The sequence below is a fragment of the Dunckerocampus dactyliophorus genome, chromosome 15, assembly GCF_027744805.1.
Source record: "Dunckerocampus dactyliophorus isolate RoL2022-P2 chromosome 15, RoL_Ddac_1.1, whole genome shotgun sequence".
NCBI classification, from domain to species: Eukaryota; Metazoa; Chordata; class Actinopteri; order Syngnathiformes; family Syngnathidae; genus Dunckerocampus; species Dunckerocampus dactyliophorus.
Window position 1 is genome coordinate 7,713,551 of NC_072833.1, and position 20,905 is coordinate 7,734,455.

The 20,905-nt window shown below is 41.6% G+C and overlaps 1 protein-coding gene across 4 annotated transcripts in view; it reads right to left on the minus strand.

Annotated features, from left to right (window-relative positions):
- nav3 (neuron navigator 3) overlaps positions 1-20,905 on the minus strand; it is a 307,018-nt gene that overhangs the window by 240,896 nt on the left and 45,217 nt on the right. For all 4 annotated transcript variants that reach the window (XM_054753825.1, XM_054753824.1, XM_054753827.1 and 1 more), the window contains exon 2: positions 7,427-7,501. The gene's annotated coding sequence lies outside the window, so the exon portion shown is untranslated. The remainder of the gene's footprint in view (positions 1-7,426; positions 7,502-20,905) is intronic.

Sequence of the window (20,905 nt, forward strand, 5' to 3'; positions counted from 1 at the left end):
CTGCTTGAATTGTGTGGAATGTATGCACTTACCAGCAGCAGTATAAATGCACTTCAAGTGCAGTGCTGTAAAATCTGTAAAAACATTTTTTTTTTTTGCACATTCCTTGATTTTGTTTTGCTGCTTGTTTTGCTGTGATAATTATGAAAATCTGTTGTGGATTTTATTTCATATTGGTAGGCCTGCCACAACAATGAATAAATCAATTAACCGCACAATAAATAAAAACGCATTTTGCTGCATCCAAAACACGTAATTTGACCGAAATATGACAAAACATTACACCTAACGTAAACAGCGTATCCCACACACGTCGCTAAAAGTGAATCAAGGAAGTGTATATGATGTCAGCATTGACACACAATGTGAACTTCAGAATATTTCCAGCTTTTTTCTCAATTTTTTTTTTTTGGACAATAACAAAAGCGACACTGATTTAAAATCAGAAATACTGTAATTGATTGTGATTTTTATTTAATTTTAAGTGCAATTTTTGCTAAAAGAGACTGAGAGTCCTTTTTTTTCATTGTTTTTTTTTGGTCTTTTTTTGTTTATTTTATTTAAAAGCTCTTGACATTCCAATTACAATGTGAAATACTCTTGAGAAATTAAAGTATATTGCTTTTGATACAGTGTGCTCACATTATCATGCCACGTGTTATCATTTCTTTCATAAAAACATGGTCTCAAAGTAAAATTGACAATAATATCGTTTATCTGCAATCATTTATAGGACAATTATCATCAAGCAGAATTTGTTATCGTGACAGGCCTACATATTGGTGAATTTATTAGGCATTATTTTTATTTATATTATTGGAGTATTTAAATTATGTCTATTCAACTTGCAAGTCACAAAATTCCATAAAAATAAAAAGACCTTCTGCTGGTATGTGTCGCCCTCTCTTCTTTCTCCCTGTCGATCCCCAGGTTCTCCAACAAGGCTCCAGTCCCAAAGTTCTTCAATCAGTTGCCACAACTACACCCTTACTATTCCTGCACCAGCTGACTATCTGGTCCATCCAGCACTAAAGAAACAGGCAATGAAGTGGATGCTCTCATCCGTGGCTACATCTTGGTCCCTTACCTTCCCCAATACCCCCTACCAGACTCCAATCACAGGTAATGTGACCTAACGCTGTCTTTTCTCTCTTCTCTCGCTTTCTTATTTGTCATTTGTCCCTCTAACCATGTTCGGTTTGGTGGGCTTAACAATATATTTGCAATGGAATTGGAACATACCAGACTCACCTGTTGTAAAGCAAAACAGTTCACTCATACTGCATGACTAATCTGCTGAACAGGACAGGTTTGAAATAAATAAATAAACTACCAAAAATAAAAAGGCATTGTTTTCGGACAAAATTTGTATGTTTTCCTTTTTCTAAAGTACCGGTTAGGGCACCGTTTAAGCACCAGAACGTTTTAAAAGTGCCGATATGGCAGCGGTAGCAGATAATATGGAAACAAAACAAAACAAAAAACAAGTAAATCGCTTGACTTCAGGAATGAACCATCCTGTAAGACAGGGGTATCCAAAATGCAGGCAACAGGGGCATGTTCTAAAACTGAACTCAATTCATTATTAATAAAAATGACACACATTTGCTTTGTCAGCTATAACACAAAGCTTGGATATCGATGTTTTGTTCAGATAGCTTAGCTCAGTGATTCCCAACCACGGTGCCGCGAGAGATGATCAGGCAAGGTGATAAAAAGAATCCAATTTCAAATAATTGGTCCGAAAATTGTTATTTATTTACTATAAACAATGTATCTTTGTTCATCTATCTATGCAAGCGATGCATGGGGACCTGTTGACATGAATACAACATTTTATTTGGTGGTGTGTCTTGGCTAAATACTGTAAAAGTTGGGAAACACTGGCACAGCGCTACCTTCGTACTTTGTGATGAATTCTTTCTTGAATTCAGTCGTGTTTCTCAACTTTTTATCAAAGTTCTGACATTTACCACATTTTTGGCCCCATGGTGGATTATTTTGCAGCCGTACAAAGTCGTCCGAAAGTCTGACACTCAGTAACAGTTCAACAAGTCATCAGCGCAGGGTGCACAGTGCTTTATACGAGAAAGAAAGGATACAGATACGAGTTGTTTATCGTTCTGGGTGCATTCTATGAACAAATAAACCACACACATATAAAAAAAGATGATTATAAGATTTCTTGGCTGCAATCTGCCTATAGTGAGTGTCCCAACTCGAAAAGAACCACTATTCTTCACAGAGACTAAGTCACCAAAGTGGATGCTTTGTTGGGCACACTGTTCGGCCGTACAAAAACCAAAACACATATTCGGCAATAACTGTAATTGAAAAGGGAATCCTATGAAAAACGGGACGTATGAATATGAAAACCGAGGTACCATGGTACTATAAAAGTGCACCTTCAGCGTGAGGGAACTTTTTGCGCGAGTCAGCTGTAATCTGACTCAAATTTACTGACAAAAAAACTTATGAAGGAGCGTGAAAGTAGGGAGTCTACTAAATGCATCTGTATAGAATGTAGGCTACACTGCAAGACCTTTAATACCTCCAGCCTACAGCCGTAAGCCCTAAACAATCCATAAATAAAATGCCCTATATCACGGAGGGCAGATTGACATCTTTGTAGGATTTTTTCAAACCCTGCAACTGCAAAGCCAACTAGAAAAGAAATGTCCTGGGAAGGAGACGAAACAGGGCTTCAGTGAGAAGGTGAGAGGGTGGAGATGAAGATGGAGAATCGTGGAAGGCTGAGCTTAACTGCCAGAGCATAAAAGGAGACAACAGCACTGTAAATTAATCATTAAATTAACTCCATTTGTAAGCTGATTTTCATATTAATGAAAGCCAGTTAAGATGTTAATATCCTCGGCACTTCCCGTCCTCATTTACCATCGATTCTACATATGAATCAATCAGGCGAGCTGCATTAATTGGGCAACGCAACACGCGGCGGATGCACGCCAGGCTGTTGTCACGGCAACCGAGAAGCGAGGGAGGCGAGGCATAGCGCGTGCGCGCTGTTTTGCATGTGCCAATTTAAAAAAAAAAACCTTCAGCTAATCACTATTGTGAAGGTGAAGGCTGACAAAAGAGGATGGAGCTCATTAGCTTGAGCGATGTGCGGTGTTGTAGCCCCCAGACATATTTCTGGAAGGCACCTTATTGTTTATTGTTTCTGTGACACAATGTTGTGCTGGTGACAGCAGAATGAATCGGGAATGTTGTCAATGGAAAACTTCTCACTAGCAGGATAGGTCCTCGCCCGGATGATCCGACATGGCGAATGGAAAAAGGGCGGGGAAGGATGCCTTTCCCGCGCCTGCATTCATCTACATACAAGCTGCATTACCACGCAATTACACATAGATTACATTAATGTGCTTTCACACAGCCAAGCCCTCGGCAGTGCCTGCATGGAGCATTACAGAGGCGCGTAATCTTGTGATATTGTGTCAGGATTAACATCAAATCTCATTACGGCTGTGGTGAACCATGGGGGAAGGAAGATGGGAGAGAAAATGGAATGGAGGGTTGGAGGGTGGTGGCAGTTTTTAGGCTTTATAGTTGACTCGGAGCAAAAAAAGAGAAATAAGCAGAATAAAGATGAGATACGGAAATCTCAGTGATATATTACAGCTTTTGGGAGGCTGATTTACAACAGGCTGGAATTCAGTGCGCATTTACACGCATGATCAACGAGGACAAACCAAACAGGGGTCAAAGAGTCAGAATGAGTTGTCGCAGCACGGTAGAGAGAAATACGACATGCCTCCTGCAGCTCATCCTGCCTTAACCCCGCTTTAACCCGCCCCACCTTGGCAAAAAATGGCGCCTAAGCCTGACACACTTCATAAACCTCTTTTATGACAGATAGATTCACAACGATTGTAATTGGCAAAGTGATATAAAGCTGGCACCGGCACAATGCTCAATTTACGAAAGGGATGTTGGGTGTAAACGCCTCGCCCTGTTAAGGATAACAGATTGTCAGGCGAGATAATAGGGGGCGACATCATATTGTGATGCAGGCATCCCAATTCCTGGGGGGTTGAAATGGCGCTCTTATGTAGAAACACTCTTAAATCTCTTACATACAGTCCTACCTCCCAGTAGGCCGAAGACGGCACAGTACCGAAAACACACGCGGAGAACAAATACGTGCACGCCTCAACCCCTCCCCCAGAGGTGTACCGTGCAAGTTATCGAGCCTGTGGGGGCCCCACTAAATCACAGCGAAGCCCCAGCAGAAATGAGTCATAACAGCACACGGCAACGTTACAAGCATCGATTGCAGAATGCATCATCTCTCGCTTGCCACAACAGGGTGCTGGGGGGAGGGATGTCTCAACAGGCGGCCCCAGCGTGCGTTTCACGCAGGCAAAGCGCTCGGCCAATGGATTCCGCCATGCATTCACACATGACGACGGGAACGATTGCGTCCCTTTCAACACACCCTGACAGATTTCAGGCCATTCAAGTGTGACAGTAACAGATGCAGGCTTTATGTGGCTGTTTAATAAAGAAAACTACCTGTCACATTAAGTCAAAGCACATTATTCTCCCGGGACGATTTGCTTTCGTCATTCTTATCTAATTGTAGTAAAAAAGTCAAAATGTTGAGAACATGTGGAGACAATTGGGAAACATACTAAACCGATAATAAAACCAAAAATCCAATCGTACACAAGTAATTGTATATGAATAGCAACAATGCCACTGTGGAAAGTTCTGGATGGTTCGTTTTAACATTAATCTACTGACACACAAGTGGTTTGGCACCTTGGCATGGAAGCCATATTTTATGTAACTGCTGTCATAATATTGGTTGAATTTTGCTTCCTTGTCACCCCATTATTCTCATTCGCAGGCGCACTAAGCCGCATGTTACCATACAAAATGATGTCATCAGGTACTGTAGCCTACCTACTACAATCACTTGAAACAGACTCTGTCCACAACAGTTTTCACACTGCTCCTGAGGACAAAAAACTCCAACGGTCTTTAAATAAAATGGTTTACAGTGTTTCTTCGTTTATCGGATAGGTTCCCAAAATAGACCAAACAGAAATCCGCGAAGTAGCCAACTTCATTTTTTTACAATTATTATATATGTTTTAAGGCCCTCACCATACACTTTATACACGTCTCCCAGACAGGCAATAACATCTTCTGACATTTCTCTCTTGTTTAAACACTCCCAAAAAAGTTCAAAAGTTCCTTTGAATTTTAATGATCAAGCTTAATAATCAACACAATAAATTATTAAATCACTCACGCATATTTCACTCCTGTGACCGTGCCTTTACATGCTGGCGCCCTCGAGCCTTTTTGTATTCTTCTTAAAACATATTGTTTCAACGAGCTGAAGATAGATTTACAAGCTAGCAAGCAAGCACACTAGCGATGACACAGGAGACATGGCAGGACGGAACGAAGGAGATTGATTGACAATAGTCTACAGCCAATCGGGACGAAGAAAACAATTGGAGGCGCAGACAGAAAAGAGAGGGAAGAGACAGAGACAGACAATTCTTCTTAAAGGGCCAGGCAATAAAACAAAGAAGCGCCATCAAAATTCAGTGAAACAGCAATTCCGCGAATCCGCGAAAGGTGAACCGCGATAGAGTGAGGGAACACTGTACACGCATTTGCAGATGCTACAGCCTCCAACTATAAGGCAGTTCAAGCCAATCACAGGTCTGAAGAAAGTTAAGCGGAGGGACCAGCTACAGCTACATTTGTGGCACCCCTGGTGGCACAGGTGTCAAACTCAAGCCCCGGGGACCAGATTTGGCCCATTTATGTGGCCCGCAAAAGCCTGGAAATAATGCATGTCAAAAAGACACTTTTTGAAAAATATATCTATATATTTTTTTATTTTATTTAATCTGTATTAATCATTATTATCGTTTATTTAAATTTTATAATTGGTTTGTATATTTATTGCAATACATAAAAACACACAAAAAAAATCTTTCCTGCTAAATATATTCGTTCTGTCAATTTTGACAGAAAATGTGTACTGCATGCAATTTGAGTGTTGTTTGTTGTTGTCAAACCCCATTTAAAATGAATTATACAATAGTTGTGTACTGAAATTTCTGCTTCTACTCCGGATTCCATTGTAATGAGTAAATAAATAACGTGAGTAAACAATCACATATGTTAATATGGTTTCACAGTTACAGACGGCCCCCTGAGGACAACCGAGTTTGACTCCCCTGCCCTATGGCTTGTGCTCAAACACAAATACAGGTATCCTCAAAGTTTAGAATCATAAGACAAACGGTCATTGTTTTAAGGGTCCACTTCAGTTTGGTTGATGGCGGCCGTGCTTTTCAACCCATCTTGCTCAAACCTTTACATGCATATGATTCTCAGCCCCCTAAAAGCGCGTACCAAATTCTGTGGTGATTCGTTCGAACACCCTAAAGTCACAGTTGCTATGTGAGAAATTCCAACTCAAGTCGTCTCGTGGTCGTCTTATTATGTCAGAATTTGGGCTTTAATCACAGCGCTACCGTGTGGTCTATTTGTCAGAAAAATAACAGCACATGCTCCACAGTCAAGGTGTATGTTTTGCCCAATTTTTACCCTTTTTTGTGTAGCGCTTTGGGAGTAGAAGCGATAGCTTACACAAATACATACAGACGTGAACAAAAAGTGTAATAATATAGCCAAAAAATGACATTGTTGGCTGACATGACTATATCCTACTACTTTATTTTTCCGAAGCTTCAAAGTGCTGACAGGTGAGTTGTCTCTAGAATAACTCCATGGCAACACTGTTGAATGAATATGGTTATGACCTCACTCACTCTTTTCCAAAGGGCGGAGTGAGTTGTTGAGTTGTAAGAGGAGGACCCTTCAAGTCCCCGGTATTCCATTAGCCGGTGTGTGATGTACAGTACAACTCCACACACGCGCATACACACAAACACACAAGGGAAGACAGTTTCCCCTTTCCCCTCGTAAAACCATCCTCCGCCCGACTGCCTCTCCTCCTCATCCTCTTTTTCCTCTGTCGCATACCCTCTCTCGGTCAACATCCATCAAGGCGAGACCCCCACAGATGGCCCCGTGGATACACACACATTCAAAGACTCCCCACTCCCTTTCATTCCTAGACACACCACCCCTACTTTCACACCCACTAATTCTTTCATCTGCAGCTTTAAGCGGCTCAGAAACCAAAATGAGCTTCTGTGGCTGAGGGGAAGCCCAATTAGGACACAATTAGAGCTACCTGAGAGACCGTGGTGGCTACATAAAGCTGCTTATGATAGTAGTTGGGGGTGGCGGGGGTGATTCTTGAATGGCAGCCACGATCCCGATCAATGGGAGAAAAGTGCAGCACTGATGAGCAAGTCAATCTTAGAGAAGCAATCAACAAGTTCATAATACAATAAAAATCACTTACCATTACATTTTGGGTCTGTTTAAAAGTCCAGGATGGGTGCAGTTCCAATTCCTACGGACATCACATATCCAAACCCTGGAGGGAGGGAAAGCACACCTTGTTAGCCTCTCTGCTCTGGATGCTAAAAGCTTGCATCCTGTTGCCTAAGGAAACCTGCTCCAGTGCCAATGAGAGAGAGAGGGGGGGGGGGATCTAGTGGTGGTGTAGTAGTAGTAGTAGTAGTAAGAGGTGGGACAGCTATAGGGAGTGTGTGTGGTAGAGGGGTGGGGGGATGCCAGTGCCTCGTCGTACAAGTCGTAATCTGCGCATCAGCGTGTTCTCAGCGAGGGATTTGAGGCACCATAGACGCAATGGATAGAGGAAAAAAAGAGGTGGAGAAAAGCATGAAGGCAGGCAGCGGTGAATGAAAAGGATGCAGCATCCTCCCTCCCCTCACACTCCCTCTCTCTCTCTCTCTCTTAGACACACACACCCCTACCCCCCACCCTGCTACAGATTGCATTGCACTGATGAAATTTTAATGGTTCTTTTAGGAAGAATAATGAACATGCTAGTCCCGGGAGTAAAGGGAGGGGGGGTTTAAACGCACACCTATAAGAATATACAGTGTGTCTTTTTGTGTTGCTTACACCCATCCACCAAAGCTCCCACTCACTTGTCACAATCTTGTACAGACTCACTAACCCTTTTTTTCATTTGCTCACAGAAGCACACACGCCGCGCTGACTTACAATCAACAACATCAAACACCACAACTGACAGACGCTCTTCGTGCACAGAGCAGAGAGTACACCGACACATCGTACCCATCCTCAAAATGCTCTCTTGGCGCATCCTCAGCACACATACGCACAAGAACACACCCAACTAATGTGGAACAAAGAGTACAGAGGCACCGTGTGGAAGCGCCAATAGATGGGAGAATGGGGCACACCTTACTGTTAAAGTATCTTCAATTTCCTAGCAGAAACAATGAAATCTCACCAATGTCGCGAGTGAAAATCACATTGACCGTAGGAGATATGCGCTAAAGCTGAACAAAATTAAGTGGACGAATTGATTAAATGGGCCAATTAAAGTAGCTAGAACGCATGCAAATGTAGTATGTGGCATCATTTGGACTGGAAAACACAGTTTCTATGAGTAACACTGATAGAAAGGGAAAAAGCTACTGTTGCGTAACAGATCCATCCTCAACATTTAGGTTTGCAGACACAAATGTGTTGATTATGACAGCTAATACACTTCTGTTTGACATAACTTTCAGGAAGCTCCCTAATAATCTAAATAACGATCAGAAAATTACACACACAAAAAATATTGTAATACTTAGGTAAACAAACAAGTAAAGTTGCAAGCAGCATGCCCTCACATCCCCTCACAAATCAGGATTTACGCAAGTCGATGGCCGTACTGGACGCAGGACTCACAGTGACGAGGTGGCAGTGTAATTCATTAAGGAAGGTCCATATGGCTCTATTAAGGGTGTCATCTTCATTATACACACCAGTTATTATTGAAGTTATTCGTGTTGCTTCGCGAGTCACTGCAAAAATATGGAACAGCCTCCCCCTGCACATCCGAGCTACACAGACCCTGGAGTACTTTAAAACCTTGCTGAAAACCCACCTTTTTCACAAAGATTAAACAAGCACATTGATTTTTACTTTGTATATTTTCAATTTTTAGCCAAAAAATGCTGTCTATGTGTTGCCGTAGTGTATTTATTTATTGTTTTTACAGCTTTTTGTTATTGTCTATACGGCTTGTGCCGCACTTTGGTCAACCTAAGTTGTTTTTAATGTGCTACAGAAATAAAGTTTGACTTGACTTCACTTGGGTCATCAAAGTCTCCTCCCACATTTTATGGGACAGCCTAAAATCCTTCACAATTTACCATGGCCCATCTGTCTAGTATCCAAGATTTTAATTTGGGCTCATTTGGTCAAAGTCCCGAGGAGGGGTTTGTCAAAGGCCAGTCCAAACCAAAACAACAGACTTCCTGTTTGATTCTTGAGACTTTATCGTGTGTCCTGTCATGATAGACGTCTCCACCAAGTTTCGTGACGATCTTTGAAAAAGGTGGCAGGGGCCATTTTTTCCTCTATCTATAGGGGAAGCTACTGAGCCATTTTTTGGGGTTCGTATTTGGTGCCGCTGAAATATAAAATTTAGTGAAGCTTCACCCACAGTAGCCATAAATGTAACCTTTTGAGGGTAGGATACTTTAAAACAATCAAATCTAAAACATCATAATTGACACACATTCAGTGAAATCACTGAAATTAAATCAGCAGAGGACAGAATTGAGGGGCGACACGTTTAGTGAAAACTAAATATTATTTTACTTCTTAATAATACGGATATTCTAAATATTTGGGCTGCACGGTGGCCAAGTGTTGGCCACACAGTCAGGAGATCTGGGTTTGAATCTCCACTTGGGCATCTCTGTGTAGAGTTTGCATGTTCTCCTCGTGCATTTGTCTATATGTTTGTCTATACTCCCGCCCCCTGATGAGGATAAGCGGCATAGAAAATGGTTGGATGGATCCTCAGCATTTTATAATCAGACATATGGTGAATAACCTATAGACAATTCATTGTTAAGTCCCCACCCACGCTCAAAGACATTTTCCTTGATGGCAGCCATGTTTTTCAACCAATCTTGCTCAGATTTCACACACATGTGCTTGTCAGTTCTCTGACGATGTGTACCAAATTTTGTGATGATCCACCTAAACACCCTAAAGTTACAGCAGCCGTTTTGTTTTCGATTTCGAGGGAACACGGCTTATGGGGTCAAACTGTGGACTTTAATAACAGCGCCACCGTGTGGTCACCTTTTTGTGTCCGGCAGTTCACGAGTAGAAGACTTACACAAACAAATACACGCAATTATGTGAAAATACTGGACACCCTGTGGGGTGAGGAGTGACATCCTCCGGAGGGCGTCGTCTGCCACTTACACATCAATATCTACCAGCTGTTTTAGCTTTTTCAACGGATTATTAAGCTGCAGGGATCCTCCGAGTCATCGACATTGACGAGCATCTCTGTCCCTGGAGTGTTCACATCATTATGTGGAGATGTGGAGATATGATTATTAAAATTATGTCTTTTCAACAACAGAGAGATTTGTGATCAAATATTGAAAGCAAGAAGCTTCACCAATAATGTCCATTAAAAAAAAGCAAGGAAAGTTCATTTTTGCAACGCTTGAAGCCAATATAAAATGTAATATTAAGACTATAAAGGCATGCTTCATCAGTTTCTGTGAAGCAGTGAATTCAATATTTTACCAACATTTCTGTAAGTGCTTTATCTCATTGTGACGCATCAACCACCCTGCTATTTTGAACGAGTGTCTTTTACTGGTTCTCAACATTTTTAGCACATTTGTGGCAGGAAGGCAGGGGCATGTGTCTATACAGTATCCACACAGAGTCACATACACTCCTGTATGACTGGCATGACACCAGAGAATTATACGGTGGCAAACTTTCAAATGCTCCAGATACAAAAAAACACTAGTTCTGTTAAGACAATTAATTAATTATTATTTGCAAGTAATTGATCTAATTAATCTCTTTCAATCTCATCTAAAATTGCTGAGGAAAGTCCTCATCTTGAGGTCATTTTCATTCAAAATCATTACATTGTTGATGTATAACAAAAAAGGGCCTTGATAAAGTCATGCATTGGTTTTAACAGACTTGACCAGATGCAGTCCTCGCCATTTTACCATTTTGTTGGATTGCAGAGCAGTCCCAAGTGCTGCCTGCAACATTCGAACACCAGAGGCGAATATTGCTGTGTTCTTTTGTCAATCTCCAAATAATTAGAAAATAAAATATAAAAAATCAGGTCCATATAAAGCGCTGAAGTGAACATATCAAAAAACAGTCAGAACACCTTTCTGAGAAATACAAATATTGAACACTGAACCAGCTGAAGTGCAGTGATCTCCGGTTCTATCAACACGGGTGGATAAGCCCTCCACCAAAATCTTAAGTTTGCTTTAATTTTTTTCTTTTTCTTGCTGATTTTGGTCATCATTGTTGTGCTGCACTGTGGCTTGTATGATGGGTTATTGAACGTGGTTGGCAACACCGCTGTTAATGCCTCATCTTCCACTATGTTTATTGGCCAGCGGTTCAATGCTATCCACTTGGTAAGAACATTCGTCAGCTTGTCGGTCGCAGACTTGCTCATACGTGTTTTCTTCGAGTTTAGTTTGGCGAAGCGCTTTGCTATGGCTCGCTAGATTGCTAACGTCTTTGCTGCTAAAATTAGCTGTGGCTGCACTCGCAACAGGGCGCTCTGTCCTTATGTGGTAGGCTAAACTTGAGCAGCTTTGGTGGTAAGCAAACACCTTCTTAAAAAGAAGGCGTATCACTCCAATTTTATCAATGGTGCCGTGGGGGCGTTTTTTGGTTTAAATTTCTCATTCATTGGACCAACAACTCTCACATGCTGCTCCATTTGCATGCGTCCTCTGTCATATTCTGGGCTTTGTGGCGTTGTGGCGACGACGCCAGTATGCGAGAGTTGAGGACCGAAGTGCAGGTAAAAGTCTTTTTAATGAATTGCGGCTGCTATGCAACGGCAGGAATACAAACAAGAGCTGTACACGACAAACGACATTCGTCAAACAAACAACAATGCTCCGACAACTAAGGGCGCTCACACTTGAAGTAAATAAAAGATGACAAAATTAGAAAAAAAACACAAAGCAAGAGAACACAGAACAGGGCAAAGCAGGAAGTGCTAAAACAGGAACTGAAGGCATAAAAAGGGCAACATAAACAAACTGCCATGCAAGCAACCATACAGATCATGACGTCCTATACACACACCGCTCCTCGCCTTGCCCTCCCAATTATAACCATAATCCTCATTTTATGCTAAACAAGCCCAAACACAATGGCACCCAATCAATTTTCACTTCAATATGTAACTGACCATTGTTTTCCACCCCCAACAATTCCAGCACAAGAAGCCCGAATTTTTAGAAAAAGGCAACTCAGATAAAAAAAAAACACACTATGACAGTAATTAATTAATCACAATTCATCTTTTCATTTGACACCCCTACTAAAAACACGACAAAACACATCCAACGGGAAAATGCTATAAACTAAAAATGCTGCAATGAAAATGAAGGAATGCTGATCATTTCTGTGTTTGTGCTAATCACACACAAAACAAATCTCTTCCATTTGAACTAAAACACATCCATTTACAATCAACAAGTAAGCAACAAGCAAAAGCTTAGTAAGTGAAGGATGCTGTCATCCCCTTAATGGCAGCACAAAATGGCCTGTTGGGAATTATTGCTTTTAGAAGGGCCACAGAGGAAGTCATCGCCCGGTGCAGTCGTCCATTCATCCTTTCCTGAACAAGAACATGACTGCGACATGACTAACCTCTGGTGTTAATTAAACACCATTAACATGCTTCACCCAGGCCCCAGCTGTTCCTGTGCAAGAGGGGACATCTCTCCACACACCCTCATCATCCATGCGGACTGAACAGTGTGGGCTCTTCATTTCCTATTTTGCAGATCAAGAGCACCAAATTGTAGATTGTCACGTTGATATTCTGACAAGGACCATTGCTGTGTGAAACGCTGTCCTGCTGCGATGAGGACAATGTGGGTAGACACAAAGAACGGCATGCTGACCAAGCACATTAATAACCACATCATGCAGAGACGGCCGGCGTGATGAAGGCCAGCCACCTCGATAATAAGCATGAGCGGCAAGCTAGGGAGGGAGAGAGACTGATGACTTATCATCATCACCCCCTCTTCATGCCCCTGGTGTGTGGTTACATCTCATTTGCTGCCAATCCATCTCGGTGACACGGGTGAGCATACGCTGGGGTCAAGGTTCATGGGCATTTGATAGAATTAGCGTCTTAAGGATGATGGATTATTCCTCTCAGCATCAACAGTAAGGGGTCGTAGGGGTCGGGATAGTGGGTTACTAATTCACTTAAGGGCGTGGTGCTATTCAAGAAGTGGAGCTGTTAACCCTTTCATGTAGAAAATATTCTTACAACCTTGCGTATTTGAGCCGAAGCGTTTTTAATCTTTTGATGAAAATGGATTAGCATTTTCTCTGTCAACAAAAAAATAACCGGCAGGGTTTCAAATTCACGCTAGGTCAACAAATATTGGCATTGACAGCCGTGGCTGCAGGTAACCTCCCGACGTAGTTTTCAGCGCCACTTGAAGTATGAGTGGTCAGCATCCAGCAGCTACCTCTAGCTACCTCTGCATGCGCTTTAAAATGTTGCTTGCGCTACTCAGCTGTTGATGTGAGACTCACGTGTTACACTGTTGTTTACAATCAACTTATCAGCGCTATCAGTGCTGACTTAGCAGTTTGTTCCTTACCAGTACCGGTATTACAACATTGATTCTGTTGCTGCTGTGTTGTCCAAAATTTCCTTTCCACTTTTGCATGCACTTCTGAGTTGAAAAAAAAACAAGTAATTAATATAAAGTATACATTACAATGATAATTATACAACGCGGTTCAAATGGAAACACTATAGCGCCGATAGTGTGTGTGTGTGTGTGTGAGAATGGGGTTTAGTGAGGGGGTAGAGGGGAGCGTAAAGGTGTCTAATGAGTGACGTGCCTCTGTTATTGATCATATCACACATGCACAAAGAGCTGTTGAATACGCCACTGCAACCAATCATCATCTCTTATGGAGATTGAGGCAGAATCTATGCCAGTTCGGTTTGCCACGGCACAGTTTGGGTTGATAGATACTCGTCTGCCTTGAATTTCAACTGCACGATGTTAAAATGGCACGGCAATCGGCGTAGGAACACAACACTGGGTAACTGACCAATAGATTCAATGACAAAGATAAACGCATCGAGTAGTGCTGAAAGCGAAAGCGGACATTATTCATCCTATAACTGACCACGCAACTTGGGACTGGTACCCTAACACAAGTGGGTTTGCTGGGTGGATTTGTTTATTGTCAATGGAAACGCCCGGAAAATGTGTTGCGAAGTTGTGAAACAGAGGCGACAATAATCAAAACAATCGTGTGCAGCCTGCACTCACCAAGATTTCTGAGTATTGTAAAGAAATGATGAAGTGGCACTGTACAGTGAGGCAAAGGAATGATTTATTGCATTCTTTTCCAACACAATAGCATCAAACTGCGATATGGTGTTATGAGATTCGTGGGGGAGGGGCTGATGTTTAGTGGCTGTTAGAGCCACTAGAATATAATAAAGAGTTGATTGGCCCGTATGCTATAAAAGGGGCTATTCCCAAAGAGAGCTACATCTCACCCCCTCCTACTCCAAAGATCAGGGTGTCACCATTATGCAGGATGGGGGAAAGTGGCAAGTATACATATGCATAAATGCATAGGCATGAGGTAAATTGGCTCCTCTGGTTGAAATCAGGACAAATGTGACAACACAGCAGCGGATATCATATTATTTGTGTTTATCCCCTTCCACAGCAAAGCAGAACATTAGTAAAGACATTAAATTACAAGCTGGATTAGGCACTCCCTTTAGTTAATGAAGAGGAAAATGAGAAACTGTCTTCATGTTAGAGACATCGTTTTTATAGTTAACTGGTAATCAAAGCTTGCTTACAAAGTTGCTCAACTCGATGCTTGAGCAAGCAATGGGAGAACAAACAAGCCCAATGAAGGCAAGCTTTTGAAAACCTGCATGATGACAATTGTCAGTTAATTAGCCATATGTGTACATTTGAAAAATCCCGTCACACAAAAGGGACAATGTTTTATTCCCGCGCGGCTCACGAGGGAAACTACAATAAACACAAGCTAATAAAAGCTATATAAAGAGGATTATCCCTACGATGAATTATTTAAGACGCCACTTAAATACCTCAAGAGGAGGGCGGGGTTGTATCCTGGACCCCCGGGATTGCATGATTGTGCTATGGATTAAAAATAAGCATTCCAATTCCATAAAACCAATGAATAAAATCATAGATGTCCAAGGACAAAAGAAACTATACTAGCTTTCCCTTTACATGTTGTGAAATAGGTGACAAGATAACAGCCAGCACACATGATTGGATTTTATATATTAAATTCGAGGGTCGTTTTTCATCTATTTGATGGCACCACCAGGCCTAGAATCTGGAAAAAAAATACATTCAAAACATTTCCATTGCCTTTTGTAAAAGTACCTGTAATTTTGCACACTCCCCATACATTTCAATGCAACTCGCCATTGAAAGTTTACAGAATTTCCCAACCACAGGAAGAGTGCTGTATCAAACTGTGAAAGGTTTCTAATATTTTGCCTCTCTTACTGTGCGCAGGTGTGTCCCGACACTTCACCGAGCCTTTAAGTCCCGAGTAAATAAGTCCCTTGTAATAAAAGTTCCCGGAAATGCTGGCAGAAAAGGAGTTATCGACGCACACATTGACGAATCCATTTCAATTTCGTCCCAGAGGCCCTTTGACATCCTCTGTCATAAACACAGTGACATTGTCTTGGGGAAATTGTGCAGCCTCACGACACTCTAGACCCCTCAGCCAATCTATGCAGCATAGATCCTGTCTCATACCTGTCATGGCAGTCATCTGAGCAAGAGGAGAGGTGAGGATGAGACAGGCTTCTCAGCAAGGGGGGCCGTTTAATCTGCCATGTTTGAGTGTCCCAACTGTACGAGAGTGACACCAGGAATTTCTATTAACAATACCTGAGTGTGCTGCTGACACAAAGTGGATGTTTTTCACGTGCCATCAAACCTTATAGCAAAGCTGGAGAGGCTGGCGACTGATGTAGCACATAGAAACCATTATTCCAAATCAACAAGGGGAAGAATTCACACCAGAAGTAGAAATGATTGATTTCCGGGAAGGCTCAGGAGAAGGAAATCAGCACAATCCTTGACATCTAACAAATCCGTCTGATTACAAGATTCATTATCTGTCTCTGCGTGTTCTTGCACTACAAAGATCGCCCGCACACTTGATGCACATCTAATGTAACTGGAGCAGCTGGTGTTCTTTTCTAAGCAACAACGACAAAAACACAGTCACCAGCCTCAAGACAGACACGAAGTGCACGATACACTTCAGTCAGCAAATGGCAGCAAATAAAAATCAGCCCGACGTTTGCAATAACGTGACACGGAACAGCTTCTAAATGTGTGTCAGTGTGCCTGTCATGCAAAAACCAACAGCTCAGGGGTTGTTTGGTGTAAATTAAATTCTGGCATGGGGTGAATTTACATTTTCATTTTAAAGCAGCCTAATTAAATTGCCATGCATGGTCATGCCACTTAATTTGCTGGCCGTATGCTAATCCATATAAAACCGCCACCACATGCAGACTTCAAACGCATAGCTGCTGGAGTGAGGGGGGGCATACAGTATGAAGAGCAAACATGCAGTGTAGTTTCTAGTTTGACAGATGTGTCTTCAATTTAAACTTCCTTTCAATGTAAGCGAAGCAATCAAATTGCCTTCAACCCCTGGAAGAAAGGGAAAAATAAGCTGTGAACCTGTTGATGCGCTTCTTCAGGGCCAATTAGATTGAAGTACAAGGGCCACCCTGTCCACTCGGTTTGAAGTAAAGGTGGGGGAAGGTGAAAGAGGGATAAAGAAAGGGAGGGGAAACCATTACGCCGACTATTGAATGCCGCCGAGGAGCCCTTTGGAGTCTGATGGAAAAGGACAACAAAGGCACGTGGACAGAAGAAACCAATTGAGATGTACTGCAGGCCTATTCCTACTGGCCAGAACTTTAGGTACACCTGCACAATCGGATGAGCTCTAACGCAATGATAGACACACCTCTCAGTATGATGAGTTGAGGTTAGTTTAGTTCTCTAAACTAAAGCTCTAAATAGCTTTTCGCCACATTCCCAGAAAAGTGAATTTCGGCCATAAAACGTGCTTCCTCTGTTCCGCTGTTATGTCGCCATACAACGCCAAACAACACAGCTGCAAGTCCAGCTATGCAGTTGCAGTGGGCTCCTAACACAAGTCCAACCTTCCTGACTAACACTCATGTATTCCATCGTGGATCATTCACTCTTTGGGAACGATGCACCTATACATTAAAAAATCAAATACAAATCTAAGAACAGTTAGTAAGAACAGTGATGATGACGCTATCTTTAGCTGGTAGACACCAAATGAAGGTGCAGACCCAAAGATTCTCATGAGTAGTAGTATATGTCCGGATACAGGAGGTCTGGAACTTTGTCCTTCATTTACGTCGACACAATAGACGTAAAAACAGGTCGGTTATGTATAGTCTATTAAGATTTGTGTTGTATGGCTCAATGTTTGTGTTATTACAAAGTGCAGCAGATTCAGAAGGTTTGAAGATGACTCAGGTGCCATTCATTTTAGCTGCTGCTTTGCCTGCCTAGTCCCTTGATGTCCGGAGCCAATGTAAAGATTTTATAAAAAGGCAACTCCCATAAAGAAACAGTAAAGTTAGAGGTTACAATAAGATACACAATTAAAAGTCCTAACGCACTAAATATGACTAATTGCGATGATTAATCGCAATTAATGCTTTTAATTTGACACCCCAACTTTTTTCATTGTGTGTATTCATATGCAATATGAAAAAAAAAACAATTACAATATATATAATCCCACTTAATTTCCTTAGATGCATCACAGTCGGCTAATAATAACAGTCTCTGCAACACGGGATGTGGTCCTAAAGCCAGGTAAAAGGGCACCTATTATTCGAAATATTCCTTATTCCACAACTTTTTACGGCTGGAGCATTTACTGGAAGCTGCTTCATTTCCCTCTCATAAAATATCTATCCCTTTGGTTTAATGTTATATTTTCCACTTGCATGCCTCAAGTTTTTACATGAAACTAAGCCACGAGCCCCTTGGCTCTTGGTGCATGAATAGCATTAGAGTGGCATGGGTTTTACTCACTATGTCAGCCTTTTCTCTTTCATTTCCTAAAAGATTACAATTTACTGTATAAAAACATCTACGTCCTTTTGCGAGCCAGGTGTCAGCTTTACTAGTCAGCTGAGAGGCACTGGGTGTGAGTTAATGAGCTGCGGTCCGAAACGAAGGTGTGATAGTACTCGTTTTCAATATCAGGGCATTCATTACAATATTATTACAAGCTCCCACTGACTAAGAGGTGTGTGTGTGTGGATCTGTGTGTTTGCATGAACTTTCGAATCGGGTCTTTTTCCTGAAAAGGTTCAACTCTAAGTTGATTTGACTTGAAAATAAGTAATAAAAATGACTTACCTGAATAGCAGGTTGGACATGAAAAATATATGAAATATGGCGTAAAAAATATAAAGGTACTGTGTTAGACCCATAAAGTATATAAAGTAAAGTGATTTTTAATAGCTTTGTAAAGGGAAGTAAAACAAAGTAATCAAGAATCCAAAATACACTGTCTGGCCAAACAAAGGGTCACACACCTAATTCTATGTTGGACCGCCTCTTGCTTTGGTTACAGCATGCATTGTACATGTATACTGTGTATATGCACATACACTACATCACATGAGGTATGTCAGAAAAGTTCCAGTTGTACTGTTGATGGCATTCTTTGATGTGAGGGGTTTAGTCCACGGTGAGTTCTTGCCTCAGGGCCGAGCGATCAACCAGCACGTCTACAAAGAGATCCTGCTGCGTTTTCTTCTTCTCGTGCGCAAGAAGAAGCGAGAGTTGTGGCAGGACAACTCGTGGTTGTTTCACCATGACAACGCGCCTGCTCACAATGCCCTGAGCGTCCGACAGTTCCTGGTTGATGAGAACATTGCAGTGCTGGAACGACCGCCCTACTCAGCCGAATTGGCTCCATGTGATTTTTTTATGCTTGCCCAAACTCAAGGGTTTCTCAAGGGTTTTCAAATGTGCAAAATGCAAATTCTAGTAACTTTTCAACTGGTCTTAAGACCAGTTAATCATACTAACCTTATTTAAGAACATTAATGCACCAAACCATCAGCTTGTTGAAAATAAAACCATACACACTCACCCATCTACTTTTATAGAAGCTTAATTTGAATATTAGAGTGGGATAACAATGACAACTCCTGGGACAAAACTCACTGTGGAATTCTGCATGTTTTTTTTTCTTCCCCTCGTAAAATTCCTGAACGCACAGCTCAGTGCTATTTCACGCACGTCAGTGCTTTGAGTTAAGTCGCACATGTAGTAGTAGCTCATTGCCTGTCACCTCTGAATCCTAAATGAGGTCACCTCATAGATTTAGCAGTTTAAGCAACCAGTCAGCTGGAGCGCATGTTATCGTACACCTGCTCAACCGCTCTTTAGTCAAACCTTCATAAAACAAGCGCTGCATGCAAAACAAGCCCCCGTTTTTAATATTCATGAGGGGCTTGTTTTGCAGACGACGTGATGCCGGTTTTAGAAGGCTGGGGTTCACACTAGAGGGGTCCCGTGCAAAAGCCTGATCGAGATGACGGCATGTTTAAAAATAGTGGCATGCCGTCATGCCGTGCTGGTCTCAGGAGAAAGGGGGTGTGTTGTGTGTGTATGTGTGGGGGGGTGGGGGGGCTGATTGTGAATAGAGTAGTGCGGCATGTTCTCTTTCATGTTGTGGATGAAGGAGGTACCAGTATTCCCAGTATGAGGGATGAGATCACACAACAACACTGCTGTCAAAGTTTTCTGTTTTGAACAATTTACTTTGTTATAGTAATGCTCGGCTTATTTCCATGATGATCGAGTTGCTAAAAATGGCTAAAATCAATTATTCTTTATGGGTGTTTCCAGGGTACTCATTGCATATTCACATGTATTCAATTTCTTTCAAATCTGCATATTCTTGAGCATATTTTCTGGCTATATCAAAGAATATGTTTTAAAAAAATATGCATAAGCTCCATTTATTGGTACTCCAGAACACCAGAGACAGAAAAAGCAGTGGTACTTGCAAAGCAAAACATTTTAAGTAATATAATTCAATTAAATGATTTTATGATGCATTTTTTCCATGCATTATCTTATTTCTTCACTAATTGACTGGGAAATCAAATGGGTCTACAGCCAGACAGAGAGGGCCAATATAAATGCTAACTGAGGTTATCAAATAAGGTTCCTTGCCTGCTACAGCAGCTACAGTATCGCACGCCTACATTTCTAGTATATAGCCGTCCCTCTTTTATTGTGGTTAATTGGTTCCAGACCCGACTGCGACAGGTGAATTTCCGTGACGTAGGCTTCAAAATTAATAATTATTATAATAATATTTGCGTAGTTAGATCATAGAAAACCTGTTTGACTTTCTAAACAAATTTTTTACCATTATTAGAGCCTTGTAGACATGAAATAACATCCCTATACTCACCTTTATTCTTTGTTCACACTACATTGCACAACAGTAATGCATAGGCTACGGGGATCACTGCAGCGACATAAGATAGCTACCAAGCTATCTTGTTGTTAAATATCAGGGCAAACTTAAGAACGTGTTTCAAACAAAGTGG